Genomic DNA, 25,021 nt, shown 5'->3' with positions numbered 1-25,021 from the left:
CTTTTTTTTTTTCCTTCCCCTCCCTCATGGATTCCTGTTAAGTTTCTCAGGATCCACATAAGAGTGAACACATATGGTATCTGTCTTTCTCTGTATGGCCTATTTCACTTAGCATAACACTCTCCAGTTCCATCCACGTTGCTACAAAGGGCCATATTTCATTCTTTCTCATTGCCATGTAGTACTCCAATGTTTATTTATTTTTGACAGAGAGAGACAGAGCATGAGCAGGAGTGGGGCAGAGAGAGAGGGAGACACAGAATCCCAAGCAGGCTCCAGGCCCTGAGCTGTCAGCACAGAGCCCAGGCGTGGGGCTCGAACTCACAGACTGTGAGATCATGAGCTGAGCTGAAGTCGGTCGCTCAACTGACTAAGCCACCCAGGCGCCCCAATAATAAATAAATGTTAAAATTTTTTTAAATACTTTATTGTATACTTAAAACTTTACAAGACAGATTTTAAGCCTTCTCATCCCGCAAAAAGGAAAAATACAGTAACTACATGAGATGAGAGATGTGTAAGTTACCTTGATTGTGGTAATTTCACAATGTATATGTATATATTAAATAATTTTATTGTACACCTTAAAAATCACATCATACAACCTAAATATAAATAATTTTGGTCAATTATACTTCAGTGAAGATGGAAAAACCCAAAGTGGTATATAAAAAATGTTTTGGCAGTTGGTGTTAGGGTAATTTTGCCTTGTTTTTGTAATTTCCCTTTCTTTTATTATTAACTGGTCTTTTTCAAACATTGTTCTAGGAATAAGTGAATTGCAACAAGAAATGACATTTTTGTCCCATTATTATTGTAGAATGTGTTCATCACCTGCAAAATCTGTTATATAGTGTTGTTATTCTCTTTCTATTGCCTTTCCAACTTAAGTACAATCATGTGAATATTATGTATATTTAAATGGAAATTATTTTTGCTCTAAATTCTGAAAGCTAAACTTTTTGATCTCAGTAAGTATTTGCTTACCATAAGCATATTTTTGCAATACTACAGTGGATTTTGAAGAAAGCAACTTTCCAAATGCAAACTATTAGCGCTAAGAATATATTTTAAAAACGTGGTACTATCTAATAATGAAGTATAGAAAGATATTAACTAGCAGGTTTGCAGGAATTTAAAAAAAATTATGTATAAGGCTGACTTTTTACATCAATAAAATGCTTGAGCACCACCCATGTTTACAAAATTCATCTTAACTTTACATCTTTTTATGACCATCCTGTGGCTCTGCTCCTATTTATAGACTTCTTCAGAGTCACTGTTTAATATTCGACTAATTCTGCTTTGTGTGCATGTTGTTGTTAGCATTAGCACACAGATGAGTGCATTAATATGCAGGCAAATACATATAAATAAATGTGAAATTTAAAGGATAAATATGAAGTGAACTCTTGAGCAAACAAGTTTTTTGATCCGGTCAAGAAATAGAAAATTTGCCAGGATCCCCAAAGCCATACATAAAGACCATAATCACTTCCATCAACCCCTTGAGTAACCCCTCTCCTGACTTTTATGTTAATTGTTTAATTGCTTTTGCTTATATAAATCAATGTGTAAATTATTTAAAATAATTTTATTTTGACAGCTTTAATAAGGTACATCAATAAAAGTGAACTGTATATATTTCTTTCTTTCTCTTTCCCACATATTATGTTTGTTTTTATACATTCTGCATATAATCACAATTAATTCATTTTTGTTGCTGTAAAGTGCTTTCCTTAATTTATTTCCTGATTTTAGTGTTGGCGACCATTGAGTTGTTTTCAGCATTTACTCATTCAAGGCTGACATAAACACTTGTATATGTGTCTCCTAGTTAACATGGGCACCGAATTCCCTTAGGCAATCAATCTAGGAGTGCAGCTGCTAGTCATAGGCTAAATGTATCATCAGCGTAGCTTCTGACACTATCCACCTGTCTTCCCAAGTCATTATAGCAATTACAATGATACCAGAAGTTCTTGTTCCTCCACCTCTTCACCAACATTTTGGATTGACAGACTCCCTCAACCCCCTCAAATTTGGTGAATATGTAGCAGTATTTCCCTGTGGTTGTAAGTAGAATTTTCTAATTAATTTAGGTGTTATTTAATGTTTTATTTATTGGCCATTGTAGTTCCTTTTTTTTTAATTTATTTATTTTGAGAGAGAGAGCGAGCACATGAGAGGGGGAGGGCCAGAGAGGAAAAGGGAGAAAGGAAGTAGGCTCCCTGCAGGGATCTATCACATTAACCCTTGAGATTGTGACCTGAGGCAAAACCAAGAGTTGGATGCTTAACCGACTGAGCCACCCAGGTGCCTTTGTAGTTTCTTTTTTTGTAAGCAGCTTGCTCAAGTTGTTTGCTCATTTAGATAGTAGGTTTTAGTTTTCCTTACTGGTCCTTAGGAGCACTTTAAATATTCAATACTAAGATACTTGGTTAAATTTGTGGCAAATATCTTTTTCCACCATAGGGCTACCATTTTAACTTGCCTCTTAGTTTCTTTTGATGATAGATATATTTTAATGTTATTCAGATTAATCTTTGTGGAGATGTTAATGCTTTTTGTCTTTGTTTTAAAAGACTCAACATATCCAGGAAACATAAAGATGGTGTTATTATTTTCTAAATATTATTTTCTAAATCCTTTACAGTGTTGTTCTATAATAACTCATTGAAAAATCCTGTCTTTTTTCACCAATATGCAGTTACACGCACATACATATGTAAGTGTCCATGTATGCATGAGTTTGTTTAAGGTTTATGTATTCTGCTTAGTTGACATTAATTTATCATTTTTTCACTCTACTGTACCAGTGTTTTTACTACTAAAAATTTATAATACACTTATTACCAGGTAAGTCAAGTCCCACTAAACACCCAATTCTTCTTCAAAATTTTCTTGGATAATCTTGTGCATAAATTTTATTTATTTATTTATAATTTATTTATTTATTTGTTTGTTTATTTCATTACTTATTTACTTATTTTGAGAGAGACAGAGACAACACCAATGGGAGACGGCAGAGAGAGAGAGACAAAGACAGAGAATCAGATTCTGTGCTATCAGCGCAGAGCCTGATGCAAGGCTCAAACTCATGAAGTGTGAGATCATGATCTGAGCTGAACTCAGAGGCTTAACCACCTGAGCCCCCCAGGCACCCCTGGTGCATACATCTTAAAATTCATATTGATAATGTTTGTAAAATCTGTTAGTTTTTATAGAGATGGCTTTGAATCTATAGATATTTTAGAGGAAACTTTACATCATTAAAATATTGAATTTTGGATCACTGAACATAAGGTATTTTTCCATTTATTTAAGCTTTTATAAGTGTCTCTCAATAAAATTTTATAAAAATTTTATATGAAGCTTTCATGCATTCATTAAATCTATTTTGATATGTCTTTGGTTCCCAATCCTCTGCTAAAACTTCCAAGATCGCCATCAATGGCCAAAAAAAGAATCTGTTTTCAGTTTTCATCTTACTCGACCTCCCAGCAATATTGACAGAGTTGACCACTCCTTCCTAGATCCTTCTTTCCATATCTGCCATGACACACACAATTCTAATTTTCTTTCTAGATATTTTTTTCAGTTTACTTTTCCAGACCTTCTAAGGCTTCTCCCTTATATCTATAGTTTATCCAGCTAATTTCTTCCTTTCTCATAACTTTATATTTCTTCTGTTTACCAAAACATATATTTAAAAAATATTTTTTCCAGACCTTTCTTATAGATATCTTTCTAACTGGATATTCATACTGATGCATTAGAGTTATCCTAATATTAACACTTCTTACATTGGACCCTTGATTCCTAACTGAAATAAGTTCAAAAAAAAAGAAAACAATATTTAAAAAAATCCCTTGTATCTCAATAGATTATACCAATATCTGCTAAATTTACAGTGTCTAGGATAAATCTTAGTATTAAATCTTTCTTAAAATATTTTATAATTTCCTGTTAATTTAGAAAAATAAATCTAAATTCCTTAATAGGACTACAAGACCTGATTACCTGACCTTTATCTCTCTCTTCATTTTTTAACTCCTTTCTCCTCTCTCTCTTATGTTTTTTCATTGCCTTTGACATTTTATTTCTTTTTTCCAATGACAAGTTTTGAAGATACTCCCAAATGTTTTCTCCTGTTGATAAATCTCTCCCTTTCTTCTTTCTCTTCTGAAACTTCATTTATTATTCTGATTTCATCTTAAATGCCACTCTCAAAAGACCTTCAGTGACTACGCTGCTGTACCTAAAACAGTACTAAAATATCCATTTTATTCTTTCTCGAACTCCGTGTGTGTGTGTGTGTGTGTGTGTGTGTGTGTGTGTTTACTCTTGCATTAACTTGTAAACTCATAGAGCTCATGGAGTGATTATCACATGTGTTCTACTAACAACTGGGCTGGAACAACTGGAACAAAAAATTCATCTGAGATGTCATAAAATCATTGCTTACCATTAAGAAGAAAGATATCTTTGATTGGTTTCTAATCGTTTTTATAATGTGTTGTTTTTAAAGATTGCTATTAATACAAGTTCTTAGTGTGGAATCATGCATATCAATTCCAACTATGACTCTAAGGTCATCGGAATAAAATATTGTTCTAGGCATTTAAATGCTATTTTTTTATTTATTAATTTGTCACATAAGGAGGATGACTTTTAATGATGCACCTACAAGCCCAAATTGAAGCTCATTATTATAGATCTTCCTAAATCCTACAATATATTGTATGTGTTGTATATTCACATTTTATATAGCAGTTAGATCGTAATGTTAATAGGAAAAAGTTATACCTAAGAGCATGAGTCTGAGATTTTATTCTATGATGGAGTCTGAAATCCAGATACATAATTCAGTGGCTGGCTTTAGGCATTACCCCAGAGTAATTTTTTTGTCTTTGACCTCCTTTTTGTCTTCTGTCTTTTTTAGATCATTATTTTACAACTACAGATAACTTTCGCATTGATGCTGATTATTCTCAGGTCACCTATACAGCCTTTCCTTTTGCATTTAAAATTGACTAATTCCACAACAAAGGACAATAGTCTTCAGTTTCATAAACTAAAATGATTGCCATTTAAAGGAACTACCAAATATACTTTTAAAAAACAGGATTATGAAATGGTCAGACTAACTGCAGAATTAAGGGATGTACATTCTAATACCTTAATTTTACAAATAAATTGCTTGAGACCAATCAGTTTTAATATGCTCAATATTTAACTTTTCAAGTGTTACTTGTAATTTTGTTTCCATATTCTATACTTTCAGGAAATATTTAGGGATAAGTTTCACTTATTTTTTTAAAGTTTATTTAATTATTTTGAGAGGAGGGTAGACAGAGAGAAAGAGAGAGTGGGAGAGAGGCAGAGAGAGGGGGAGAGAGATGGAGAGAGGGGGAGAGAGGTGGAGAGAGGGGGAGAGAGAGAATCCCAAGCAGGCTCTGTACTGTCAGTGCAGAACCTGATGCAGGTTTCAAACTCATGAACCAAGAGACCATGACCTGAGCCAAAATCCAGAGCTGAATGAATGCTTAACTGACTGAGTCACCCAGGTACCCCTAAGAAGAATAAGTTTTAAAAACACTTTCAATGAATCCCAAATTTGAATTAATTCTGTGCCTGCTTGATATCCTCAGAGATATTACTGGATTAAATGAGAATGCCTATGTAACAGTAAAACCGAGTAAATTCATCTGCTAGGTCTGCCATAACAAAATAACACAGATCAAGTGACTTCAACAGAGATGTATTTTTCTCATCGCTCTTGTGACTTTGGGTACTCGTGAGTACTGTCTTCCTGGTCTGCAGATGGTCACCCCTTACTGTAACTGCTTTTGTGAGCGGAAAGAGGACAGAGACTGGGGGCAGGAGGGAGAATATGGGAAAAGCACCCTTTCCCCAAAAGCAGCTGGAGAGAAAGTGGAAAATTGGAAACAGCTGCAGGGCCTAAACTAAAAAGGGAGAAAGGAGAGAGGAGAGGGTTTAACTTCCATTAAAACTGTAAACAACGGGAGCGCAAAGGCTGCAACTCCGCAGCTCCATACCTGGCGGTGCTCTGATGGGAAAGGTGAATCCCCAGGAATAGAGTGGGGTCTAGGAGGTTCTCAGGCCACACAGGGAAAAGCGGTTCCATTGCTGGAAGGACATTTGGTAGAGGCTGTGAGGCAACCTGGGCCCAGCAGACACCAGAGAGCGGCCAGATTCACTGATGCTGGAAAAAGGTCATTAAAGGTGAAGCCTGGTGCCAGATGGGTGTTGAGATTTTCGATAATCCCTGAAATGCTGCTGCTACACTATCTCGCGAATTTCTTCTGGGGCAGGCTGGCATCTGACCACAGTCTCTAGGAATCGGCAGCAACAAAATAATGCTAACTTTCCTGGTTGCAGCCCATATTTGGCCATAGCTTGGTGAGACCCTCCCTCAGAGGGGTGGAAAGGGTCAAAGCCACAGTCCCTCAGAAGTAAGGGCCTGGGGAAAACAGCCACATCTGAGACAAAACTCAGGAGAGAGGTACTACCTGGGGCTCAGTTACAGACAGTGTAAAAGCAGGGAGTGGATGAAAGCTGAAGACAAAGGATGGATGCGTGATGGCTGATTGGGGAGAACAGAATTCCGATACTGGAGACTGGGTATCTGGGTGATGCCATTTTCACCGATCCCGTGCATGTGTATATGCACCTACTAGCGCCAAACAATCCATCCCCAGTAGACTAGCACCACCATCTAGTGGAGAATGGTGCCATTACAATAAGCCCCGCCCAACTGGGCCAACCTTGCTCTTCAAGTGTCACCACCTAATTATGGACAATAAAGTGCTTCATATTCTGACTTCTAGGGGAAAAACGAAGTAATTTAAGTCATATTTCAGTTTGTTAGCAGGTCCATCTATTCAATATTGTTTCTTTCTTTCTTCTTTTTTTCATTTCTTTTTTTTTCTTGAGAAGAGAAAAAATTCATTTTTATTTTCAATTTTTATTAAAAATAATTTCTTTATTTTTTTACTATATTTTTTACTTTTGTGTAATTTTTTTTCAAATTCTAGTTTACTTCCATCATTTCATTTTACTCTACTTCATTGTATTCATTTTTTCAAATTTTCAAATGATTATTTTTTCTTCTTTCCCCCCCCTTTTTTTTTTTTTAATCTATCAGGCCACTTTTAACCCCAGACCAAAACACACCTAGGGTCTAGCATCATTTATTCAATTTTGTGTGTGTGAGTTTAATTTTTTAATTTTAATTTTTTAATTTTAATTTTTTCTACTCATTAATTTCTTTTCTCCCTTCAAAATGATGAAATGAAGGAATTCACCCAAAATAAAGAGCAGAAAGAAATGACAGCCACGGACTTAACCAACACAGATAAAAGCAAGATGCTGAACCAGAATTTAGAATCACGACAGTAAGAATACTAGCTGGAGTCAAAAAAGGATTAGAATCCTTTTCTGCAGAGATAAAAGAAGTAAAAAATAGAATGAAATAAATGCTATAACTGAGCTGCACTCAAGAATGGATGCCGTGGTGGTAAGGTTGGATGAGGGAGAACGGAGAATCAGTGATGTAGAGGATAAACTTATGGAGAATAATGAAGTAGAAAAAAAGAGGGACATTAAGGCAAAAGAGCATGATTTAAAAATTAGAGAAATCAGTAACTCGTTAAAAAGGAACATCAGAATCATAAAGGTCCCAGAAGAGGAAGAGAGAGAAATAGGGGTAGAAGGGTTATGTGAGCAAATCATAGTGGAAAACTTTCCTAACCTGGTGAAAGACACAGACATCAAAATCCAGGAAGCACAGAGGACTCCCATTAGATTCAACAAAAACCGACTATTAACAAGGCATATCATAGTCAAATTCACAAAATACCCAGGCAAGGAGAGAATCATGAAAGCAGCAAGGGAAAAAAGTCTCTAACTTACAAGGGAAGACAGATCAGGTTTGCAGCAGACCTATCCACAGAAACTTGGCAGGCCAGAAAGGAGTGGCAGGATATATTCAATGTGCTGAGTCAGAAAAATATGCAGCCAAGAACTCTCTACCCAGCAAGGCTGTCAGTTAAAATAGAAGAAGAGATAAAAAGTTTCCCAGAGAAACAAAAACTGAAGTAGTTTGTGGCCACTAAACCAGCTCTGCAAGAAATTTTAAAGGGGACTCTCTGAGGGGAGAAAAGATGAAAATATAAATAAATAAATAAATAAATAAATACCAAAGCAACAAAGATTAGAAAGGACCAGAAAACACCACCAGAAACTCCAACTCTACAAGCAACATAATGGCAATAAATTCATGTCTTTCAGCACTCACTGTAAATGTCAATGGACTCAATGCTCCAATCAAAAAGCATAGGGTAAGAGAATGGATAAGAAAGCAAGATCCATCTATCTGCTGTTTACAAGAGAGCCACTTTAGGCATAAAGACACCTTCAGATTGAAAGTAAGGGGATGGAGAACCATCTGTCATGCTAATGGTCAACAAAAGAAAGCCGATGTAGCCATACTTCTATCAGACAATCTAGATTTTAAAATAAAGACTGCATCAAGAGATGATGAAGGGCATTACATCATGATTAAGGGGTCTATACACCAAGAAGACCTAATAATTGTAAACATTTATGCTCCAAATGTAGGAAAACCCAAATATATAAATCAAATAATCACAAACGTAAAGAAACTCATTGATAGTAATACCATAATAGTAGGTGACTTCAATACCCCACAGCAATGGACACAATGTCACAGCAATGTACAGATCATCTAATTAAAAAATCAACAAGCAAACAATGGCTTTGAATGACACACGGGACCAGATGGACTTTTAACGGATATATTCAGAACATTTCACCCTAAAGCAGCAGAATATACATTCTTCTCCAGTGCACATGGAACATTCTCCAGAATAGACCATGTACTGGGACACAAATCAGCCCTAAGTACAAAAAGATCGAGAATATACCATGCATATTTTCAGACCACAACGCTATGAAACTCGAAATCAACCACAAGAAAAAATTTGGAAAGGTAACAAATACTTGGAGAATGAAGAACATCCTACTAAAGAATGAATGGGCTATCCAAACAGTTAAAGAGGAAATTAAAAAGTATATGGAAGTCAATGATAATGATGACACCTCAACCCAAACCCTCGGACACAGCAAAGGAGGTCATAAGAGGAAAATATATAGCAATCCAGGCCTTCCTAAAGAAAGAAGAAAGTCCTCAGATACACAACCTAACCTTATGCCTTAAGGAGCTGAAAAAGAACAGCAAATAAAACCCAAAAACCAGAAGAGGACAGGATTCACAAAGATTAGAGCAGAAATTAATGCTATTAAAACCCAAAAAACAGTAGAACAGATCAATGAAACCAGAAGCTGATTATTTGAAAGAATTAGCAAAATTGACAAACCACTAGCCAGTTTGATAAAAAAGAAAAAGGAGGGGCGCCTGGGTGGCGCAGTCGGTTAAGTGTCCGACTTCAGCCAGGTCACGATCTCGCGGTCTGTGAGTTCGAGCCCCGTGTCAGGCTCTGGGCTGATGGCTTGGAGCCTGGAGCCTGTTTCCGATTCTGTGTCTCCCTCTCTCTCTGCCCCTCCCCCGTTCATGCTCTGTCTCTTTCTGTCCCAAAAATAAATAAAAACGTTGAAAAAAAATTTTAAAAAAAGAAAAAGGAAAGGACGCAAATAATAAAATCAAGAATGAAAGAGGAGAGATCACAACCAACACAGCAGAAATAAAAAGAATAATAAGAGAATACTATGAGCAATTATATGCCAATAAAATGGGTAATCTGGAAGAAATGGACAAATTCCTAGAAACATATACACTACCAAAACTAAAACAGGAAGAAATAGAAAATTTGAACAGACCCATAACCAGTAAGGAAGTCGAATTAGTAATCAAAAATCTCCCAAAAAACAAGAGTCCAGGGCCAGATGGCTTTCCAGGGGATTCAAACAAACATTCAAGGAAGAGTTAACACCTATTCTCTTGAAGCTGTTCTAAAAAATAGAAATGGAAGGAAAACTTCCAAACTGTTTCTATGAAGCCAGCATTACCTTGATTCCAAAACCAGACAGAGACCCCAGTAAAAAGAACTATAGACCAATTTCCATGATGAACATGGATGCAAAAATCCTCAACAAGATATTAGCCAACCAACTCCAACAATACATTAAAAAGATTATTCACCATGACCAAGTGGGATTTATACCTGGGATGCAGGGCTGGTTCAATATCCACAAAACAATTAACGTGATTCATCACATCACATCTTTCATCAAAAGCAAGGACAAGAACCATATGATCCTCTCAATAGATGCAGAGAAGGCATTTGACAAAATTCAGCACCCTTTCTTGATAAAAACCCTCAAGAAAGTAGGGATAGAAGGATCATACCCCAAGATCATAAAAGCCATATATGAAAGACCCAATGATGAAATATCATCCTCAGTGGGGAAAAACTGAGAGCTTCCCCCTAAGGTCAGAAACCAGCGAGGGATGTCCACTCTCGCCACTGTTAGTCAACATAATATTAGAAGTCTTAGCCTCTGCAATCAGAAAACACAAAGAAATAAAATGCATCCAAATTGGCCAGGATGAGGTCAAACTTTCACTCTTCGCAGATGACATGATACTCTATATGGAAACCCCAAAAGATTCCACCAGAAAACTGCTAGAATTGATTCATGAATTCAGTAAAGTTTCAGGATATAAAATCAACGCACAGAAATCAGTTGCATTCCTATACACCAACAATGAAGCAACAGAGAAAAAACAAGGAGTAGATCCCATTTACAGTTGCACAAAAAAACCATAAAATACCTAGGTATAAATCTAACCAAAGAGGTGAAAAATCTATACACTGAAAACTATAGAAAGCTTATGAAAGAAATTGAAGAAGACACAAAAAATGGAAAAAGTTTGCGTACTCCTGGATAGGAAGAAACAAATATTGTTAAAATGTTGATACTACCAAAGCAATCTATGTATTCAATGGTATCCCTACCAAAATAACACCAGCATTCTTCACAGAGGTAGAACAAATAATCCTAAAATTTGCATGGAACCAGAAAAGACCCTGAATAGCCAAAGCAATCTTGAAAAAGAAAACCAAAGCAGGAGGCGTCACAATCCCAGATTTCAAGCTTTACTACAAAGCTTTAATCATCAAGACAGTATGGGACTGGCACAAGAACAGGCACTCAGATCAATGGGACAGAATAGAGAACCCAGAAATGGACCCACAAACGTGTGGCCAACTAATCTTTGACAAAGCAGGAAAGAATATCCAATGGAATAAAGACAGCCTCTTCAGCAAGTGGTGCTGGGAAAAGTGGACAGCAACATGCAGAAGAATGAGCCTGGACCACTTTCTTATACCATACACAAAAATAAACTCAAAATGGATGAACAACCACAATGTAAGATAGGAAGCCATCAAAATCCTCGAGGAGAAAGCAGGCAAAAACCTCTTTGATCTTGGACGCAGCAACTTCTTATTCAACACATCGCCAGAGGCAAGGGAAACAAAAGCAAAAATGAACTCTGGGACCTCATCAAAATAAAAAGCTTCTGCACAGCGAAGGAAACAATCAGCAAAACTAAAAGGCAACGGACAGAATGGGAGAAGATATTTTCAAATGACATATCATATAAAGGGTTAGTATCCAAAATCTACAAAGAACTTATCAAACTCAACACCCAAACTCAAATAATCTAGTGAAGAAATGGGCAAAAGACATGAATAAACACTTCCCCAAAGGAAACATCCAGATGGCCAATTGACACGTGAAAAAATCCTCAACTTCACTCATCAACAGGGAAATCCAAATCAAAACCACAATGAGATACCACCTCACACCTGTCAAGATGGCTAACGTTAACAACTCAGGCAACAACAGATGTTGGCGAGGTTACGGAGAAAGAGGATCTCGTTTGCACTGCTGGTAGGAATGCAAGCTGGTGCAGTCACTCTGGAAAACAGTATGGAGGTTCCTCAAAAAACTAAAAATAGAACTACCCTACGACCCAGCAATTGCACTACTAGGCATTTATCCACGGGATACAGGTGTGCTGTTTCGAAGGGACACATGCACCCCCATGTTTATAGCAGCACTATCAACAATAGCCAAAGTATGGAAAAAGCCCAAATGTCCATCGATGGATGAATGAATAAAGATGATGTGGTATATATATAAAATGGAGTATTATTCAGCAATCAAAAAGAATGAAATCTTGCCATTTGCAACTCTGTGGATGGAACTGGAAGGTATTATGTCAAGTGAAATTAGTCAGTCAAAGAAGACAAATATCATATGTCTTCACTCATATGAGGACTTTAAGAGACAAAACAGATGAACGTAAGGGAAGGGAAACAAAAATAATATAAAAACAGGGAGGGGGATAAAACATAAGAGACTCATAAATATGAAGGACAAACAGAGGGTTACTGGAGGGGGTCTGGGAGGGGGGATGTGCTAAATGGATAAGGGGCATTAAGGAAGCTACTCCTAAAATCATTGTTGCACAATATGCCAACTAATTTGGATGTAAATTAAAAAAAATAAAATTAAGGGGTGCCTGGGTGGCTCAGTTGGTTAAGCATCTGGCCTCAGCTCAGGTCATGATCTCCAGTCTGTGAGTTCGAGCCCCGCATTGGGCTCTGTGCTGACGGCTCAGAGCCTGAAGCCTACTTCAGATTCTGTGTTTCTCTCTCTCTCTGTCTTTTCCCGGCTCATGCTCTGTCTCTCTCTGTCTCAAAAATAAATAGAAACTTAAAAAAAAAATTAAAATAGATAAATAAATAAATACAATTTTCAAAATTAATTAATTAATTAATTAAAAAATGTTTTGAAGTATTGCAGCTCTAGTTGTAGGGAGAGAGGAAAGAAACATTTAAATTACATTGTAGAAAAACAGATATTTTCACACAAAATCTCAATGTCTATTTTCCTGAATAGATAAAGATGTGTGTGTGTGTGTGTGTGTGTGTGTGTGTGTGCATGTGTGTGTGTTTTCCACTCTAATGGTACTTTCATGGTCAATCTGTACTGTCAATTTTGCAGTAGGTGATTGTTCTCCAACCATTAGCTTTGAATACCACAGCTGTCCTCAGTGTATGATAATCAAAGCTTCTAAGTTTTTTTTATCTTGCTTTCTTAATAAAATTTTAATCTGTTACTAAACAACCCTCAGGATGTGCTATACAAGATATTCCATGACATACAGTTAATTAAAATTATTACAGTTTCAGCGTACCTGGTGGCTCAGTCAGTTGAGTATCTCACTCTTGATTTCATCTCAGCTCTTGATCCCAGGGTCATGGAACTGAGTGCTGTCATGGGGTCTGCACCAGGTGTGGAAACTGCTTAGGATTCTTTCTCCTTCCCTCTGCCCTTCCCCCCCCCCAAAAAAATTGTTTTAATTATTAAGCATTCTACAGATCCTACCGTAATTTCTACAATTTATTCTTATAAAACAATCATTTAATAACAAATATGATAATATAGACAAAAATATAAGTGGCATGAGAACAGAAAGTGATGCATACATACATAGAGGCACAAATGTGTGTTTGTATGTGTGTGTGTAGTTAAGAATGATTATGCCGGGTTACTAAAACTATATGGAACTCAGACTGCTGAAACTAGGAAAGAAAACAAAAAAATCCAAAGAGAAAAATAAATTATTTCTTTGTGTGTTTTTTAAAATTTTATATAGTTTTTCATAAGAATTTGTATTTTTTTCCCATCCCAGGCCCATCATCTTAAGAATTTCATTTTTTGGACAGTCTACTCCCTTTCCAGTGTTTGATGTATCCACATTTAATGTAAACTAAAATTTGGCTTTTTTAGTTAATACTGTCATGAAAAATATACTTCACATTAATTTATCTCTTCTCAAATACCTTATTAATGATAAAAATTAATCTTGAGGATGATTGGTTATTTAACATGACTTTTTGACCTGGATGACACTCTTTTAAGTTGGAGGCCATATTGAAGAATCTTAAATATTCTCATCATTAAAATGAGTATAAGTGCATTTACCATTGTTTTGAAGGAGATCAGCTTAACTCAAGCAAATAAACACTCAATACACTTTAAACAATATTGCTTTAAAAGCATACAGATATATTTGTTTTCAAAAATTTGCCATGCCACATGTAAATTATTTCATGATTTTCAAGAAAACCCAAATCCTAAGAAGTCAAGAGGACAGAATGTTTTCTTGGTTCTTTGAACTTGGAAAGTAATACCAGAACATTAATTCTGAATATTTTGTGTATCAGATTAAAATGTGACTTTTAAACTTTTAGTGGGGACTCAGTTTGGTGGCAACAGAGGAGGAATGAGAAAAGGAGTAAGTAAAAAATAATACACATTTTATTAAAACAGTGGTGTTCTAGAGGAGGGGTCAAGATGGCAGAACAGCATTGAAGATTTTTTTGCATCTCTCATCCCTGAAATGCAGCTAGATCAACACTAAACCATCCTGCACACCTAGAAAACTGATTTGAGGGTTAACACAACAATCCACACAACCTGAACCACAGAACTCAGCAGGTATGCAGCACGAGGAGGTAAACTGGGGGAGAGAGAAGCTGCAGAGGGCAGGGAGCTGTTTTTGCTTGTGGAGAGAGGGCAGAGATGGGGGGAATACGGGAAAAGCACACTGTCCAAAAAAAAAAAAGCAACAGAAGAGAAAGTGGAAAAGTGGAAACAGCCTCAATGTTTACAACAGTGACATCGACAAAGCCAAAGTATGGAAAGAGCCCAAATGTCCATTGATGGTAAAATGGATAAAGAAGATGTGGTATATATATACAATGGAGTATTACTCGGCAATCAAAAAGAATGAAATCTTGCCATTTGCAACTACATGGATAGAACTGAAAGGTATTATGCTAAGCGAAATTAGTCAGAGAAAAGTATCATATGACCTCACTATATGAGGACTTTAAGATACGAAACAGATGAACATAAGGGAAGAGAAGCAAAAATAATATAAATACAGGGAAGGGGAGAAAACATAAAGGACTCTTAAATATAGAGAACAAACAGAGGGTAGCTGGAGGGGTTGTGGGATGGGGGGATCATCTAAATGGGTAAGGGGCATTAAGGAATCTACTCCTGAAATCACTGTTGCACCATATGCTAACTAGGATGTAAATTAAACAATAAATAAATTTTAAAAATAATAAAATAATAAAATAAAATAAAACAAAACAAAATGATAAAATAAAATAAAATAAAATAAAATAAAACAAAACAAAACAAAACAAAACAAAACAGTGGTGTTCTGCAATGGCAGTAATGCAACTACATAATTTGTTTTCTTTAAGTGGCTCAAATAGTTCCATTACCACTGTGAATAAACCATTTACCATTGTGGTTAGAAAAGTTTATTTTAGCAATTTCCATGCTTAAGGCCTCTCACTAAACAATGATTCTGTGGTGGTGATTTTTTGGTGTGTCTAATTGTCCACAAAACTAAGCCTGAAACTGGCATTTCATCTCATTAGAAACAAGTATTCAAAATAGAATAACAATAAATGACTTATAAAGCTGGTCATTTAAGAAAAATAGGGATATTTCAAGTGTCAAAGAAGTTTATATCTATACACACGTACATTTTGAAGTATTGTTTTTAAAAATACAAAAAAAAATAGAATAAAATTACCATAAAACATATTGATTAGAAATGACATTTGCCGTCCCAGATTTATTTTTTAACAGTTTTCAGCAAATTTATTGTTTAAACATTCCTAATGCAGGCAAATGGCACTTGCAAAACTTTTAAAGTTAGTTTACTATTTTCTAAAATATTTACATATTAGTTACCATAGCCAAGAAGTAATTACCCTGTGTGTGTATTTTGTATATGTGCAACACTACCAAGAACTCTGGCTTTTAAAACTTATATGTTTTTTCAAGGCAAAAGAAAGAGATTCTATTGTAAGACCATCTGGAAACTGGATGGTCTCAGGACAGACTGAGATTTAGCTGGCCTCTGAGAATATTTACAAAAACTAGTGAAATTTCATCATTACTGCTCGCAATGATTAAAGCCAACATATCCAATAAACCTCTATTGAACTTTGTGCTGAGGTTATGAGCATGATGCAGAGATAATTTGGAGTAGGGTAGGAATATTTCATGAGTACATAATGAGTTTTTGGAAAAAAGAAAATGTATGCGTATAAAATAAGGGGAATGATTTTTCTTTTTGGTCTCATAAAACTAACAAAACTGCTTGTAAAATTATAATAAAAGAGTTTCCAATGTTTTAAGGATAGTCAACTTGATGTAGTAAGCATACATCTATTGTTGACAACCTTGAAGTGGACAATATACAAGTGTCATTTTTACTATGGTAATTGGGCAGTTAACTTCAATAACATATAGCTACATCTTGTACACAGAGGTATGTTAAAACTTATTGTCAGTACTATCTTAAATCTTTAAACCAATTCTTTTTTTCTAACTTTTTTTTTTTAAATTAGAGAGATGTGGTGCAGGGAGAAGGGTGGAAGGAGAGAGATAGAAACTCAAGCAGGCTCCATGTTTAGTACGGAGCCTGATGAGGGGCTCGATCCCACTACTCTGGGATCATGACCTGAAGTGACATCAATATTTGGCTGCTCGACCAACTGAGCCACCCAGACACCCCAAAACCAATTCTTTATATAAACATATTTAATATTATAGTATTCCTTATGGAAAAGAATTACTAATCATTTTCTATTGGAATGAGAGGGTAACTCAATCTAGTTACATGAACTTATGATCATTGAAACATGAAAGAAAATATGATTTTCTATTTCTAGCTAAATGCTTCTGCATAAGAGGAATTTTTTATCCGTAACTATATTATGTTTAATCGATTCTTTTAAGAATAATGAGGTCTATTATTAGTCTTCTCAGGGGAAACAAGCAAGGAGCTTTCAAGCAAATAAGTGAATTATCTGTAAAATTGTCATTGACAAGAAACCTATATTTTTATGCATGTAAGTAATGAAGGAATAAAAATGGAAATTGGAAAAGGTCCTATACAAGATTCTTTGACAAGTCTGTGCTTGGTCATTGTCTACTCTAACACCCTTATAGTACAATCATAAATACTTAAAGTATTTTGAAATTAAATTCATTTTTTTCTCATTTATTTAAAAGTTAAGCTAGCTGTATCTATTCTACTAAACAGTGAGACTTTTCTGGAAAATAGCTGCAGGGCACACAAATCTTGAATCTTCAGAAACAGAAGTCTTCTACATTTTCTGAATAAAAGATGTATATAAATCATATTGGTATTCATAACATTTGTTAGGGAAAATCATTCCCAGGTCCAACCTTCCAAATCAAATACATCGTTATTCTAAATTTCAAACGTATTTCATATTGACTATCCTGGCATTCATTTTTTCCTGACTTCTTGACACAGATTTGATCCTCACTAATCTAGTTAATCAGCTTTGTTTAGGATCCCAATCCTGATCGCCTTTTACTTTATCAAGATTCATGCTACTTTAAGGCAAATTTCTCCCTTACAGTTAGTGAACTATGTGTTTAGCTCTTTCAAATAAGGTTATTAGCACCTGAGTAGAGAAGCAGATTGATGAAAGGAAATCGTCACTTTGACAACAGAAAGCATAGAAGAAGACTCTTTGACATCTATCATACTCACTGGTGCAGGAGATTCCAAAAAATCAAAATTTAGAGAAACAAAGGGAATCAAAGGAAATGAGTTACTATTCTCTGTGTACTTGGAAATAATAACAGAGAGAAAGGTCAAAATACTTTTTTAGGATTCAGAAATTTCAACTGGAATGTAAAGGATATAACTAGGTAATGGAGTACTTGATGGCTAAGATAAAAAACAAAAATAAACAACAACAACAACAACAACAACAAAAATAAAACAAAGAGGGGCGCCTGGGTGGCTCAGTCAGATAAGCGCCCGACTTCGGCTCAGGTCATGATCTCGCGGTCCATGAGTTCGAGCCCCGCGTCAGGCTCTGTGCTGACAGCTCAGAGCCTGGAGCCTGTTTCAGATTCTGTGCCTCCCTCTCTCTCTGGCCCTCCCCCGTTCATGCTCTGTCTCTCTCTGTCTCAAAAATAAATAAACGTTAAAAAAATTAAAAAAAAATAAAATATAACAAAGAAAAAATCTACACAAGTCTTAGTAAAATTAAGATTTATTAACCTATAATGATAGTAACAAAAAGATACCATATTATTGTCTGGACAGATCTCTACCACAAGGCATAGGTAATAATAGCTACTGTTTACTGAGCTTACTAAGGCAGAGTTCTAAAGACTTTGTAACTTTAATTCACTTAATAGTGATAATAGGCCTATAAGGCAAGAGTCAATAATTCCCCATTTTTATAGGTGTTAAAAGTGAGGTTAATAGCATGTCCAAGGTCAACAAGTTTGTAAACAGCAAACCCAGGATTTGAACTTGGCTATTAGGAGTCAAAGCAGCACACTTAATCCCTGTGCTACTGTATTCATCTTTAATTGAGTGAGGAAGGCAAAATGAGTAACCTGAAGATATCAACAGAGTATGGTAAAGCTACACCTGAATGATACCGTGTTCTGTGGCAACTCAGAAGACAGTCATCTACTTATCTCAGAACTGACTTTTGAAATGGGGAAACTTAAAGTGCATGAAGAAAATAATGCAAAACATAGAAAAATACTAATTAAACAAAATGTTCTAAGTTTCTAAAATTATCTTGACAGTAATGAACGTAATAAATTATATTAATAACATTATTTTATTTTAATACATATTGGAACATAATAAGTTGTTATTGAAAGTGGAATTCAACTACCTCCGTTTTGATGTCAGTCTGTACTTTCCAACTGATTAAATTATTCCTTTTTTTTAATTTTTAAATTTTATTAAATCCAATTTAGTTAACATATAGAGGAATAATTGGTTCAGGGGTAGAATTTAGTGATTCATCACTTACATATAACACCCAGTGCTCATCCCAGCAAGTGCCCTCCTTAGTGTCCATCACCCATTTAGCCCATCCCTATACACAACACCCCTCCAGCACCCCTCAGTTTGTTCTCTGTATTTAAGGGTCTCTCATGGTTTGCCTCCCTCTCTTTTTTTTTATCTTATTTTCCCTTCCCTTCCCTTATGTTCATCTGTTGTGTTTCTAAAATCCCATATATGAGTTAAATCATATGGCATTTGTTTTTCTCTGACTGAGTTATTTCACTTAGCATACTACATTCTAGTTCCATTCACATTGTTGGAAATGGCAAAATTTCATTCTTTTTGATCACCGAGTAGTAGTCCATTATTATGCGTAATGGGCACCCATTTTCTTTACTCATTCATCAGTCAGTGGACATTTGGGCTCTTTCCATAATTAGGCTATTGTTGATCCTGCTGCGAAAAACACTGGGTTTTATGTGTTCTTTCAAATCAGCATTTTTGTATCCTTTGGATAAATACCTAGTAATGCAACTGCTGGGTCGTAGGTTAGTTCCATCTTTAACTTTTTGAGGAACCTCCATACTGTTCTCCAGAATGGCTGCACAACTTTGCATTCCCACCAGCAGTGCAAAAGTGTTCCCTTTCTCCACATCCTCACAAACATCTGTTGTTGCCTGAGTTGTTAATGTTAGCCATTCTGACAGGTCTAGATGGTATCTCATTGTGGTTTTGATTTGTATTTCCATAATGATAAGTGATGTTGAACATCTTTTCATGTGTCTGTTAGCTATCTGGGTTCTTCTCTGGAGAAGTGTCTATTCATGACTTTTGCCCATTTCTTCACTGGATTATTTGTTTTTTGTGTGTTGAGTTTGATTAGTTTTTATAGATTTTGGATACTAACCTTTTATCAGTATGTCATTTGCAAATATCTGCTCCCATTCCATCAGTTGCCTTTTAGTATTGCTGATTGTTTCCTTCACTGTGCAGAAGCTTTTATCTTGATGAGTTCCCAAGGTTCACTTTTGCTTTGTTTCCTTTGCCTCTGGAGATATGTCTAGTAAGAAATTTCTCCAGCCAAGGTCAAAGAGGTTGCTGCCTATTTTCTCCTCTAGGCTTTTGATGATTCTGTATCTCACATGTAGCCTTTTCCTCCATTTTGAGTTTATTTTTATGTATGGTGTAAGAAAGTGGTCTGGGTTCATTCTTCTGCACTGCCAGCATTACCTTGATTACAAAACCAAAGACCCCACTGAAAAGGAGAACCACAGACCAATTTCCCTGATGAACATGGATGCAAAAATTCTCAACAAGATATTAGCAAACTGAATCCAACAATACATTAAAACTCCACAATCAAGGGGGGTTTATTCCTGGTTTGCAGGGCTGGTTCAATATCCACAAATCAATCAATGTGATATATCACATTAATTAAAAAAAGAATCAGAACCATGTGACCCTCTCAATAGATGCAGAAAAGCATTTGACAAAATATGGCATCCTTTCTTGATAAAAGCCCTCAAGAAAATAGGGATTGAAGGAATATAACTGAAGATCATAAAGGCCATATACAAAAAACACACAGCTAATACCATCTTCAATGAGGAAAAACTGAGAGATTTCTTCCTAAGGTCAGGAACATAGCAGGGATGTCCCTTTTCATCACTGTTATTCAACAGAGCTTTAGAAGTCCTAGCCTTAGCAATCAGACAACAAAAAGAAGTAAAAGGCATTCAAAATCAGCAACAAAGAAGTCAAGCATTTACTCTTCGTAGACTACATGATACTCTACATGGAAAACCCAAGTACTCCAAAAAACTGCTAGAACTGATACATGAATTCAACAAAGTTGCAGGATATAAAATCAATATACAGAAATCTGTGACTTTTCTATACGCCAATAATTAAGCAGTAGAAAGAGAAATCAAGGAATTGATCCCATTTACAATTGCACCAAAACCATAAACTACCTAGGAATAAACTTAACCAAAGAGGTAAAAGATGTATATGCTGAAAACTAATGAAAACTTATGAAAGAGATTGAATAAGACACAAAGAAATGGAAAAACTTTTCATGCTCACGGATTGGTAGAACAAATATTGTTAAAATGTCAATACTACTCAAAGCAGTCTACATATTCAATGCAATCCTTATCAATATAACACCAGCATTATTCACAGAGCTAGGACAAACAATACTAAAATTTTTATGCAAATTTTAGAAAAGACCCTAAAGAGCCAAAATAATGTTAAAAAAAGAAAACCAGGGGTGCCTGGGTGGCTCAGTCGGTTAAGCGCCCGACTTCAGCTCAGGTCATGATTTCGCGGTCTATGAGTTCGAGCCCCGCGTTGGGCTCTGTGCCAACAGCTCAGAGCCTAGAGCCTGCTTCATATTCTGTGTCTCCCTCTCTCTCTGACCCTCCCCCATTCATGCTGTGTCGTTCTCCATCTCAAAAATAAATCAACATTAAAAAAAATTAAAAAAAAAAAAGAAAACCAAAGCAGGAGTCATCATAATTCTGGACCTTAAGCTGTATTACAAAGGTGTAATCATCAACACAGTATGGTATTGGCATAAAAACAGACACATAGATCAAGGGAACAGAATAGAGAACCCAGAAATCGATCCACAAATGTATGGCCAACTAATCTTTGACAAAGCATGAAAGAATATCCAATGGAAAAAAGACAGTCTCTTCAGCAAATGGTGCTGGGAAAACTGGACAGCGACATAAATTCTTCTTTCTAACTTATCTTTTAACTCAGGCAAAATCTCAGTAGGCAAATCACCCTGTAATGGGAACCAAAACTACCTCCTTTTGCAGTAGGAACTGCCCTGACACCATCCTCTGTGATTGACCCCAAGACAATGATCAACTTGACCTTTACTGCCTACCTGCACATACCCACCAGACCTTTGACCCACATTTTTCTTTTTTAAACCTAGAAATATTTTCAGCACTTTGGAAACAGTCCTGTGATGTTAGTCTTCTGTCTTCCAGGGTTAGCCTCACTGAAATAAATTCTTTTCTTGTTTCACCACCACTAGTCTCTCTGCCTTTGGATTTTGTCAGCAGCAAGTGGTGGAACCTGGTCTCATTGGGATCCCTGAAGCCAGATGCTACTGTATTCCTGGGCCATGGTTACATTATCTATGCAATGATCTCCTGAGAATCCATTAAAATAATAATGTAAAAATTACAAAATATTTACATAGTAACTCAAACAGAATATCAAATGGCCAATAAAGACCTTAAGATCTATTCAATTTCAGTAGTCACAAGGAAATGCAATTAATACTTCTGGATACATGTCCAACAATTGCTTTGTGCATGTGCGTGTGTTTCACGAAAAAGACACTTATAAAGATAGTGAAACTCTTCTCATAGCTCAAACTGGAAATAACCCAACAATCCTCTTCACTGGGGTGAATAGGTGAAGTGGTATAATCATACAATGAAATTTTATACAAAAGTGAAAGTGAACAACATACAACTACAAGAGTCTCACAAATATCATGTTGAATGAAAGAAGTGAGAAAAAAATTACACTACATGATTCCATTTACATGCATCTCAAATAAAGTAAAAATTAATCTATAGTGTTAGATGTTAGGATAGTTATTCTGTGAGTGGAAACAGTGATGAAACCACTTATACACAGACTCTGGGGTACTTGCTTCTTGATCCGCATGCTGGCTACCCAACTCTGTTCAATTTGTGAAAAGTCATTAAGCTGTGTACTTGTAGAGTGTTACTTTTATGTATGTGTTTTGTGAATATTTTTTTCAACTAAAAATATCTGTAAAATTAAATTTCAGAGATGGAATTAAATGTAGTGAAATGTGGTCCCTAAGTGCTCCAAAACATGAAAAGATTTTAAAAAGACATTGTTCATTGGTAGTAATACTATTAATAGAGGATACTCAATTATCCGTACCAATTATGTATATATGTATACACAGGTATATATCCATATCTATCTAAGTAATCTATCTACCTATCTATATCCTTAATCATTCATTTATATGATTTGATTTAAGAATCAGTATTATTAGCGTTACGATTATGGACTAGGAAAGAAAATTTTGGTGTTAAAACTTTTTGAAATTATAGAAATGTGTATATTTTTCTAATGTTTCATTTCAAAAATTGCATTTATCTAATTGTGCGAGAAAAAAAACAGTGTTAGCCTTAAATTTTCAAAGCAAATAACACACACTTCCTTCCAGTACTGGTGCTAAAATGAAAGAAAATTTCAATCTTATCTTCTGGGCAATAAGTCTCATAAAAAAAGCCATTTTTCTCTAATAACATTTACATATTTTACTTTCAGTATAAAAACTCAAATTTCATCCTTTTTGAAAAAATGCAGTTTTATATGTAATTTTTTAAATTGATCCTTAAGCACTAAGAGCATGAAAAAAGTTACCCTTAATACATATACATTTGCTACAGGGAATAAGTCTTTGTAGGTAAAAAAAATAAATAAATAAAATGAAATGAAATAGAAATAAAGAAACTTCCTGGAATTGGGCATAGCTTCTAAATGTTTTATTGTGTTTGTAATATATTTTAATTCAACACTATTTTGAAAGTCACCAAGGTTTTAGTTTTCCAAAAATTTTAGCTGTTGCCAGAAATTCTATGACAGTTCTTGGAAAATAAGGTGAATGAATTGGAAAGCTCCATTCTATTGCCTGAGAATCAAGAGGTCTAAGATGTTGGTTAAAGGAAAGGATTGAACCATAGTTTCATAAACTGTCTGCTTTTCCCTTCTGCTCCCCATGAGCTGTTAGCCAAAAGGAGAGTATAGACCACTTTCCTGGTAGCATTTCCACTTAAAAATATGAAATAAATAAATGATATGTATTTTACAATTATATATTTAATTGTAGTAAATAAATTAGAATCACAATCAAAGATGAAGCAATTCTTCCCAGGATAAGAGAAACACATTGTTAACCACAACTGTGGTAGGCAGAATAATAGCCCTCCAAAGATGTCCATGTCTTGATCCCTGGGACTAGGGAATATGTTCAGTACATGACAAGGAAAGCCAAACTTTTGACTAAAGGTTGCTAATTGCTAGGTAGGAGGATTATTTTGGATTATCTAGGTGGGTTAAATGGAAAAGAACTTGGGTGGTAGTTGTTGGCTTTGAAGATGGAAGAGGCTGATCAGTCAAGGAATGTGGGTTGCTTCTAACAGCTGGAAAAGTTAAGAAATGGATTCCTCCAAAGAACCTCCCAAAGGGAACACATCCTTACCAACACCTTGATTTTAACCTAGTGAGAAGTGAATTGGACTTGTAACCTACAGAACTAAAGATAATATTTTTTTGTTGTTTTAAGTCACTAAATATGTGGCAATTTATTATATCAGCAACAGAAGGTTAATACAACTCTTATGAGCTCTATTTTACAAGCAGCAAAACAGGGATGTTGTTACAGTCAACTCCTCAAACTGCATGGGCATGGTCTGGGCACCAGAACAAGTGTTCAACAGTTTGTACAAAGCTGGGTAAAGAATCTCAAACTTATCCTGGTTTATAAAATATAAAACATGCCTCCACAAGCACATTGGTGTTGGAAAGCAAAAGAATATGCTTCACTGTGCACTGTTGGGGAACTGGCAAAACAAAGATTGGTTCCAACCAGAGCTGCTAATGCTGTCATTGAGGCCTGAAAAGCACCTGCTTACACATCATCTGCTTTAGTACCTCTGTCTCTAGTTATTGGGCAATGTTTCAAACAGTACATTTTGTGCCCATCCAAAGCAGATCTATCTGCATTTTCTGTAGATCAAGCTCTAAGATCAGAAGGTCATTGTTGACTAGCAATAACTCAGAAGTATTTTAATATGTGATTCAAGGAAAAAGATTGATCTTTGGAATATTGTTTGACATGGATTAATTCTTGCTGATGCAAAGGTAAATGAAGAACATGTAAAAGAAAAAGCTAAATTCCCCTTTTGCTGTAGCCTATAATTGTGTTCTCTCAGAATACAAATAAACCGAGGAAAGGAGGCTATCAGAGTCAAATATGTT

The 25,021-nt window shown here is 35.5% G+C and overlaps 1 pseudogene; it reads left to right on the top strand.

Moving 5' to 3' along the window:
* The first annotated feature begins 1,966 nt into the window (after positions 1-1,966).
* LOC115520232 overlaps positions 1,967-25,021 on the top strand; it is a 51,511-nt pseudogene continuing 28,456 nt past the window's right edge.

The sequence above is a fragment of the Lynx canadensis genome, chromosome A1 (assembly GCF_007474595.2).
Source record: "Lynx canadensis isolate LIC74 chromosome A1, mLynCan4.pri.v2, whole genome shotgun sequence".
Classification (NCBI taxonomy): domain Eukaryota; kingdom Metazoa; phylum Chordata; class Mammalia; order Carnivora; family Felidae; genus Lynx; species Lynx canadensis.
Note: the sequence above shows the minus strand (reverse complement) of the source record. Positions and strands in the feature narration are given on the sequence as shown.